Consider the following 10,864-nt stretch of genomic DNA (forward strand, 5'->3'; position numbering starts at 1 on the left):
AATGTATTTTTCATTTAATAATAAAACCTCGGGATGTCATGTTCCGATACAGACATATAAGCATAAACAGAACTTACATTTAATTACACAATTGATTTATATCTCCTTTAAATCTTTCTGTGAAATATGTCTTCGTATTAATACCTGTGATACAAAGAAAACTGAGTGGGTAAGGCTTGGGAGCCTGGTGAGCATATAGGGTTTTCATCCCACAATGTTATATCATATATTTATAAATATAGAACATTCAAACTTGCACAATTTTACCATATAAAGGCAACTCTTAACCCACCCCATCGATCCTCACAATGACACGATCTAAACTCTCGTATATAAAATTTTCCTCTTTACCTGATCCCTACTCATGGATCTAAAACTATCCTCTTCACCGATCCATACTCACAGATCTAAAACTAACCTCCTGATCTGATCCATACTCCCGGATCAATAATTGTACCCAATCCATACTCCCGGAATAAGGACAATTATCTATACCCTAATCCTGATCTGATCCATACTCCCGGATCAATAATTGTACCCAATCTATACTCCCGGAATAAGGACAATTATCTATACCCTAATCCTGATCTGATCCATACTCCCGGATCAATAACTGTGCCCAATCCATACTCCCGGACTAAGGACAATTAACTTAGTCTTAATCCATACTCCCGGACTAATAACAAGTTTTTATCTCTTTACCTGATCCATACTCCCGGATCTAAAATTAACCTCTTGATCTGATCCCTACTCACAGATCTAAAACTAACCTCTTGATCTGATCCCTGCTCACGGATCTAAAACTAACCTCTTGATTTGATCCATACTCACGGATCTCATCTACCCATGTCCTACCCAACATATTTGTAGATATAAAATACATATATAGTTTAACTCATTAAAAATCTATATAGTTCATCCATTCCACCAATACCTCAAATAAACAACAATATATAAACACATAACACGTATTTCGTAGCAAATACTTCATACTTATGTGTTAGAAGAAAGTAACCACACACTCACACATATAAACAACAATATACTTAATACACTCAAACCATACTTGTAGTATTATCGTGTTTATGAAAGGTAGTATACACTCACTTGATCAGAAGATGATCGGACAGCACTACGACTTGTAGAAGTAGTATTCTTCGGTAGATCTGGAAGATCTCCACAAAAATCGAACTTCTCGCGGGCAGAGCTTCGGCTCGGGAACCACACTTCTCGGGATCTTTGGGATCTTGGGACTTGCTTCGGGGCTCGAGAATAATACCGGGGCTTCGGGGTATTTCTGGCACACAAATCGATGCAAAACGGGAGAGAGAAGAGAGAAAATAGCAAAAGAACTCGGCAGCCCTCGCATCCTATTTATAAGAGGCTGGAGCCTCGGAGTACGCGGGGCGTACAGGTCCGAAATCGTCATGGCGTTCGTCATCCGAAGCCACTTGATGCAAGGGTCGTCATGCTTCGCTGTACGCGGGGCGTACTTCGGATCAGATCAGTGACTCCTTTGGATAATGCCGGATTTTTCAATTAAATTTAAATACAAAATATTTAATAAACTTCGGAAATTCATATCATCTTCGTACGAGCTCCGTTTTCGACGTTCTTTATATCCACGCGAAGGTGAGACTACGTTCTACGACTTTCGTTTAGAATCCGTCGGCTAATTTTGACTTTTATTTTTATTCTTTATTTTTAATAGGCCGGGACAGAAAATTTCGTTATAAATTCATAACTTCTTCGTTTGACGTCCGCTTTCGCCTAACTTTTTATCGCTTCGATACCAACAACGAGATCTTCGATTCTCGTTTAGATTACTAAGGCTAAATATCTCTCTAACGTAAATTCACTTTTTACGTCGCGCTGTGTCGTGCCGGTTCCGTCGCGAAACTTCGACAGATCATAACTTCTTTGTTATAACTCGGATTTTGGCGTTCTTTATATGCACGGAAACCTTGTAACATATACTACAACTTAGTTAGGATTATTCATCCTAAATAATCTTCTATCAAAAAGTCATTTTTGACGCTTATTGTCTCTAAATTGACTAGCCCTGACCTACGGGTGTTACAATATCACTTGATCAACACACTATTGGCAGCAAACAAGAAGATTACAGCAAATACAGTAACAGCACACACTCTATCAGCAGCAAACACAATAACAACACACACTCAATTAGACACGCTCCACCGCACACTCAACCGTACACTCAATTTAACAACAAACCTTCAAAGTCAGCAGCAAACCTTCAACAGTTATTCGATCAAAATTCTTAAAAAATAGTGAAATGTTGCACTCTCACACTCAAAAAGTAACTTCAATTGATACCAAATTGGCTCTGATACCAATTGTAAGTCCCCAAAATTTGCTTGTGTATCAATCAGATCCAATTGATGGTGCGGAATCCCAATCAATTGGATGATGTCAGATCAAATAGAAGAGAAGGAGAAGAAGAAGAACTTGAATCTAATGATGTGATGATATGATTGATGCTCCTTACAATAGATTCTCTCTCTCACACACACACTTCTTCTCTCTAACTTTCTCTCTCTTCTCTATCCGTCTCGACCGTACACTCTCACATGCACTCCTCTATTTATATGGACCTCCAACCATACACATGTGTACAGCCATACACCCTGTGTACGGTCGTACACCCTGTGTACGGCCGTACACACAAACCGCAAACACATACAACATTACATAAAAATATATTTTCCTAGAAAAGCAAAGTATAAACCATATTTTTGACCCAACATTTATTTATCTAATAAATAAACAGGGTGTTACACTGGGGGAGTAGGAATGTAGAGACTCAGATAAGAGAAAAGGGTCTTGAAAAATCTGAGATAGGAGATAATATGAAGCTTGAAGAATCTTCAACGTCCAATAAGAAAGGAAGATTCTTGAAGTCTGGCCCAAATGACAAAAATCCTAGGGTAGCAGTGAAGCCAAGTGGTGTGAGAAGTGCAAGAAGAAGCACTTCATGAGATGTGACAGAGAAGTGACCTGCTATAAGTGCGAAAGGGGTGGTCATTATTCCGAAGATTATATGTTCAATGATAGGGTATGCTACAAATGTGGAGATAATGGGCATATTTTGAGGAACTTAGCAAAGGAACATGAAGCAACAAGGGTGAATATGCCGCCAAAGCCAAAGGCAAGAGTATTCCATATGATCCTTGATGAAGCATATGATGATGCAAAGGATCAAGAATAAGAAGCTACATATCCGAAGTTCAAGATATAAAGTAGTCATATAAACAGTATTTTGTGATGTATCCTGATGAAAGAGGCATAATGCATGATGACTTGAATAACCATGTAACTATTTTCAAGAAGTAACATGGTCCCTATTTATGTTATACTAGTTGTGAGACCCGTATATTATACAGGTTAATTAAAACAAAATGTTAATATAAACGATTAAATGAAAATTTTATTTGAATTTGAAATTTAAAATAACTGAAAATTATGAGAAAAAAATGCAAAAAATAAATAAATTAAAATTATGTGTTTAGTTATCAGATTTGTGTGCTAAACGGGTAAATTATAACAAAATGTTAAACACAAAGGTTTAAACTATAAATTTATTTGAAATTGAAATTAAAATTTAGAATTTGAAATTTGAAATTAATTGTCATTATGGTAGGTTTAATTTATGGAAACCAAATTAATGATATATTGGAAATGAAAAATGAAGTAAATGACAAGTGGAAAATAAATATATTTCAAAATTATGACAAAATGACATGTGGCCAATTGAATGAGAGAATGACAAGTGGCAAAATCATTCTTATTTATTAGGATAGATTACTCAATGTGATTTTCTTGTATGATGACCTGGGGAATTGTTAGGAAAAAAATTAATGGTTTATACTTTACTTTTATTGGCTTTTAGTGTTCTCGGTCCAGGACCGAAATCACCATGTTTTCGGTGGTGTTTGGACCAAAATCACCATGTGATTTCGGTCGGCCTAATAAGGATTTTGGTTGGGTTTGGGTTGGGCCTTTGTAACTACGTATATGTGTGTGTGTATATATATATATATATATATATATATATATATATATATATATATATATATATATATATATATATATATATATATATATATATATATATATATCTTTGTTTCAGCCGTGAAAAAGGTAGATCATTCTAAGGAGCTAAGATCGAGTTTTTAAAGAGAAAGGGAGAACCGAGAGCAACTTAAGAATCTTATGTACTAGACTATTTTGAATATATTGTGCATTGAAGATTGATAATTGTATTCTTAATTCATAATAACTGTTTTGGATTAATCATTAGATTGGGTTTTCACACCAGTTCTAGTGATCTCGATTGACACTAAATATTGGAAATCACCATGTGATTTGGGTGGGCTTAATGAGGTTTTCGGTTGGGTTTTGGGTTGGGCCTTTGTAATTAGGTCTAGGTATATATATATATATATATATATATATATATATATATATATATATCTGATATGTGCATAATTAGTTAATTATTTAACATATATTCTTAGTTATTTTTGGTTAATTATGAGAATAATTTGGACAAAAGGTACTTAAAATGCTTTGAATTGTGTTTTCAGCCCAAAAGATATGCTTGGATGTAAAAAGGAGAAAAGGAAAGCAAGAGAAGATTAAAGGGTGCCAAGAATGACCTACTCGGCGAGTAGTTCGGCATTACTCGGCGAGTACACGTGATTGTTCCAGAAGATAGCTACGATTCCTGATCCAAGACGGATAACTATACACCTACTCGGCGAGTTTATTCTGCTACTCGCCGAGTACCCTCTGTTTTGAGATATCTTTATAAGACGAATCCTGATCACTTGGGATAGAACCCCTGGCGAATTTTGGGAAAATTACCTGCGACAAAAAGATTCAGAAGGCATTGAAGAACCCTAAGCTTCAAGAGTTGGAAGAATTCAAGCAATTAGGTTAATTCTACCACTTAGACTTAGGAATTAAACATGTTTGCTTTCTTAAACTTTGTTTCTTTGTTTGTTTCTACTGCAACTATGAGCTAAACTCGTTTTTGTTTCTGTTTGGGGAATACCAAAGAACTCCTATGGTTTAATTATTGAATCTTGTTTAATTGTCTATTGGTGATTTGTTAAATTAAGTTTGTTAAAGAACCTTATGTGTTAATCACTACTATTTTCTGTTAATTGGAAGGCAATTAGGTTGCATGAACATCACTTAATTGTTAACCTCATATGTCTATGTGAATGCTAAAATATATGCTTAGAAGTAATGATTATGAAACTAAGATTAATAGGAAAATAGGAAGATTAATGTGTGAGCTTGTTGAGAAACCACCAACAAGAGGTTAATTGAATTAATAACTTAATTGACCATTACAAATCTTATTTAACCCAAATAATTAATCTAGGGAATTAATTAGTTTAAACACTTGATCAACGCTTAAATTAGTTAATTGTCTAAGGGTTAGGAGTAATGAACATGAACCTAACTATTATCATTGGTAACCAATAGCAATTAGTCTATCTTAACTTAAATAACCATAGGAGTGAATTGGTTGAACCTAAATAGAAACATCTTTATCAAATTTGGTGAATAGTTGTTGCTTTAGTTAATTAGTTAAATTTAATTTGTTTAAGTTTCTAGTCTTGCAAAACTAGAGAAAAAAAAAACCATTTACTTTTATTATTTGTTTTAGTTAAAATTAGCTATTAGTTTAATTTCCGTTCCCTGAGTTCGATACCTTACTTATCAATCTATACCACTTAAAGACAGGTTCACTGCCTTTGTGTGCTCAAATTATTAATAAAAAGTAGGGATAAAACTAGTTGAATTTACACACATCAAGTTTTTGGCGCCGTTGCCGGGGAACGGTTCTAAATAATTAAGCTAATTCCTAATTTTTTTCGATCCTTTGTGTGAGTTTACTTGCATAAAGTTCATTTATTGCAGTTTAGTAAATAGCAATTAGGTTTTAGTATCTGTTTTAGTTAGATTTAAAACTTAGAAAATTTTTTGAAAAATCACTGCTACTCGCCGAGTGCACTCGCGACTACTCGGCGAGTAACAGCTCATTTAGATTTTTTTTCTTTTAGTTGTTTGCAATTTTTTTTGTTCTTTTTACGCTTTTATTTGATTAATTTCAGGACTTTCATGACCAGAGGAGCAAACACGCCACTGGTACCCCCGTTTGAAGACCCCGAATCCGAATTGAAAAGAAACAAAGGGAAGGACGTGGAGAGTTCAAGCACACCAAAGAAATCACCATTGTCCAACTTGAAGACTGTTTTCGGAAAAAAGAAGAGCAGCAAATCCGGAGCTTCAAGCGCTTCCTTGACAATTGAAAAGCCAATCCAAGAAGATATTGGATACGAGACCGAGGAAGAAGAGGAGGCAACGTACGAACAAGAAACCGGATCGGAGGAAGAGTTAGCATTCACAATGGCTAACATTGATGAAATTCCCATGGGGGAATGGAAGAAGAGGATGCGCGACGACCATGGCCCGGGACTTGTGCAACCCGCAATTCCCGCAACTGCTACCTTCGAACTAAAAGGTCATATCCTAGCTGCACTTAAGGAAATACCTTTCTATGGGAAAGATCATGAAGATGCCTACAAACATTTGGATGAAGTAAATGATGTTGCTGACTATTTCAACATTCCAAATGTAACCCGTGAAACTCAACTACTTCGGATGCTTCCGGTAACCTTCAAGGGTGTTGCTAAAGACTGGCTCAAATCACTTCCTCCCGGGTCAGTCACTACTTGGGCCAAAATGAAGGAAGAATTTATAGATCACTTTTGCCCACCATCCAAAATAGCCAAACTCAAGAAGGCCATTGCAAACTTTGAACAACAAGCTGGAGAATCTTTATATGAAGCATGGGAGAGGTACAAAAGTTTACTACGAAATTGCCCACACCATGATCTAAATAGCCAACAAGAAGTGTCCATCTTTTATGATGGAGTCAATGTTACGACCCGGCAGCTGCTAGACTCACAGGGCCCACTTACGAAGAAGCCACCCCCGGTAATCAAAGAATTAATTGAAGAATTCTCTAAACACTCTAGAGAATACCACAACCCAAGGAATGATGTCACGAGGGGAGCCGCATATGCTGCTACTGAAGATTTATCCGCGGTCATGGCCATGTTAAAAACCATGGATAGAAGAATGGACAAAATGGATCAAACTATCCATGCCATACGGGTGGGTTGTGAAAACTGCAATGGACCTCACCTCACTAGGGATTGTGATTTAGATGAGCACGGCAACAAAAAGGCACAAGTATGTTATTCGAGCGGTGACCGGTATGAAGAAGACTGGCGAAAACAAAAGAAGGAGTGGCTGCCTTATGAAGAGTACAAGAAGGCCAAGGAGGAGAAGTATAGGCAAAAAGGGAGAGGATTCTACCAAAAAGAGGAGCCGGTGCAAGAGAAGAAGCCAAGCTTAGAAGAGATGCTAACTAAATTTGTGGCTGCTTCCGAGAAAAGACACAGTGACCACGATGCTGCTATCCAAGAAACAAGAACAATGCTCAGGAACCAGCAAGCATCCATCCATAATATAGAAACTCAGCTTGGGCAACTCGCTCAACAACTAAACCAAAGGTCACCGGGAGAGCTTCCTAGCAAAACCGAGAACAACCCACGAGGCGCGCAAGTGAACATTATTACCACAAGAAGTGGGAAGGTTATTACTCCCCTGGCCCCCATTCGCACTGAAGAGAATAAGGACTCACAGAAGGAAGAAACGGAAGCACAAGCTGAAAACCAACATTCACAATCTGAGAGATCTACTCGCCGAGTAGGACCGATGTACTCGGCGAGTACATCTGAAAAACCGCATGATCAGCCACCCGTAAAACCTTACCAGCCTCCAATGCCGTACCCAGCCCGAGCCAAGAAGGAGAAGCAGGAAGAAGAGTATCAGAAATTCCTTGATCATATTAAAACTCTTCAAATAAACATTCCTTTCATCGAAGCCGTCATGCAAATGCCCAAGTACGCAAAGTTCCTTAAGGAACTCCTCACTAATAGAAGAAAGATGGAAGAGGTGCAGAAAGTAGTATTGAATGAGAATTGCTCCGCAGCCATGCTAAACAAATTACCAAAGAAGAAGGGTGATCCGGGGAGCTTAACTTTACCTTGCCAATTTGGCAACTTGGCAGCAATTCATGCTTTAGCTGATTCGGGAGCGAGTGTAAACCTTATGCCATACTCGTTCTTCAAAAAGCTGGACCTCCCAGAGCCAAAGCCAATTCGGATGGCAATTCATTTAGCAAACAAGACGGTTACTTTCCCAAGAGGCATATGTGAAGATCTATTAGTGAAAGTAGACAAATTTGTCTTCCCGGCTGACTTCATCATTCTTGACATGGAGGCGGATCCGCAAGTACCAATCATCCTTGGAAGACCCTTCCTCAACACCGCTAGCGCCATCGTAGACATGAGAGACTCAAAGCTCACATTGCGAGTTGGGGATGATTCAGTAACATTCGGGGTAGACCAAGCCATGAAGTACTCAAGGAGTAGTGACGACACGGCGTTCTCAATCGACATGCTTGACGAGTTATTGGAAGGAGACATACCTGAAGATTCCAGCAAGGTTGCAGCTTTGGAAGAAGTATTTGATCCAGAGAAAGATTTACTAGAGATTGAAAGACTGTTGGAGGAAGCAGAGTATAAAGAACTCAAAAACCAAGCTGAAAGCCCTACTCGCCGAGTAGACCCGATCTACTCGCCGAGTACACCTGAAGAAAAGTCAGCAGTCGCAAATGCCGCCATGAACTCGCCGAGTACCATACCTGCACTCGGCGAGTACGCCACTATGAACACTAAATTGGAGCTCAAAACACTGCCTAACCATCTGGAATACGCCTTTCTGGAAGAAGGAAATCAGAAGCCAGTAATTATAGCCTCAGACCTCTCCAAGACAGAAAAGGAAGAGCTTGTACGGGTCCTGAAGAAAAGGAAGAAAGCCATCGCGTGGAGCATCTCCGACATAAAAGGAATAAGTCCATCCTACTGCTCTCACAAAATAAACTTAGAAGAAGGAGCCAGACCGGTGGTGCAACATCAAAGAAGATTAAACCCGAACATGCAAGAAGTCGTCAAGAAGGAGGTGGTAAAGCTTTTGGATGCAGGAATCATCTACTCCATCTCCGATAGCCCATGGGTGAGTCCGGTCCAGGTGGTGCCCAAGAAAGGAGGAATGACGGTCATTACCAACGAGAAGCATGAGTTAATTCCAACGCGAACGGTAACCGGTTGGCGAGTGTGTATCGATTATCGCAAGCTAAACGATGCCACTCGCAAAGACCATTTCCCCCTTCCTTTCATAGACCAAATGTTAGAGAGACTTTCGGGCCATAGCTATTATTGCTTCTTAGACGGGTTTTCCGGGTATTTCCAAATACCCATAGACCCAATGGACCAAGAAAAGACCACCTTTACGTGCCCCAGTGGGACCTTCGCCTATAGACGCATGCCATTTGGCTTATGCAATGCACCTGCGACATTTCAAAGGTGCATGACCGCCATATTCCATGATATGGTGGAGAAATTCATGGAGGTCTTTATGGATGATTTCTCTGTATTTGGATCTTCTTTCAATGACTGCCTTACAAATCTTGACTCGATGCTTGCTAGATGTGAGAAAACCGACTTGGTCCTAAATTGGGAAAAGTGTCATTTCATGGTCAAGGAGGGTATAGTATTGGGACATAAAGTCTCTAAAAAGGGAATTGAGGTGGATCGGGCAAAGATAGACACCATCGCTAAATTACCCCCGCCAACTAATGTGAAGGGCATTAGAAGCTTTTTGGGACACGCAGGCTTTTACCGGCGTTTTATTAAAGATTTTTCTAAAATTACGAAACCTCTAACACAATTATTGTTAAAAGATGTACCCTTTAATTTCACTAAAGAGTGTTTAGAGGCATTTGACTTTTTAAAAGAAAAATTAACTAATGCCCCAATCATTATAGCACCAAATTGGAACTTACCCTTCGAGATCATGTGTGATGCGAGTGACTATGCACTAGGAGCCGTCCTTGGACAAAGGGTTGACAAGCATTTTCAACCCATTTATTATGCAAGCAAGACATTGAATCCTGCCCAAGAGAATTATACCACTACTGAAAAAGAACTGTTAGCCGTAGTTTATGCTTTCGATAAATTTCGCCCTTATTTGGTTTTATCTAAAACCACTGTTTTTACTGACCACTCGGCTATCAAGTATTTGTTTTCCAAACAGGATGCCAAGCCAAGATTAATACGATGGGTGCTGCTTCTTCAAGAATTCGATATAGAGATACGAGATAAGAAGGGAATGGAGAACGTAGCAGCCGATCATTTATCTAGGCTCGAGAACCCGGCATTGCAAGAAGATAAAGATGGAGATGACTTCCCGGATGAATACATTATGGTGTCCGTGGGAGAGGAACCATGGTTCGCGGATATAGCTAACTACTTAGCTACGAATTACGTCCCGAAGGAGTATAGTAGTCAGCAAAAGAAGAAATTCTTTTCGGAGATCAAATATTACTTTTGGGACGATCCATACCTCTTCCGAAGTTGCGCGGACGGGATTATAAGAAGATGTGTGTTCGGAAAGGAGAGTCGAAAAATACTAGAGCAATGCCATAGCGGACCCACGGGAGGACATCATGGCGCACACTATACCGCGAAGAAGATCTTTGACATTGGGTTTTATTGGCCAACAATCTTCAAAGATGCAGCCCAATATGTCAAAGAATGTGATGCTTGTCAAAGGGTGGGAAACATTTCCTCCCGTAATGAAATGCCACAACACAGCATTCAAGTGTGCGAGGTGTTCGACGTGTGGGGCATAG

At 38.9% G+C, this 10,864-nt stretch overlaps 1 non-coding gene across 1 annotated transcript; it reads right to left on the reverse strand.

Annotated features, from left to right (window-relative positions):
* Positions 1 to 6,831: 6,831 nt before the first annotated feature.
* LOC128126479 (small nucleolar RNA R71) lies at positions 6,832 to 6,938 on the reverse strand. Its single transcript, XR_008224475.1, has one exon. It is a non-coding gene; the product is annotated as a small nucleolar RNA R71 (small nucleolar RNA).
* Positions 6,939 to 10,864: the final 3,926 nt, after the last annotated feature.

Source organism: Lactuca sativa, chromosome 5, assembly GCF_002870075.4.
Source record: "Lactuca sativa cultivar Salinas chromosome 5, Lsat_Salinas_v11, whole genome shotgun sequence".
NCBI lineage: Eukaryota > Viridiplantae > Streptophyta > Magnoliopsida > Asterales > Asteraceae > Lactuca > Lactuca sativa.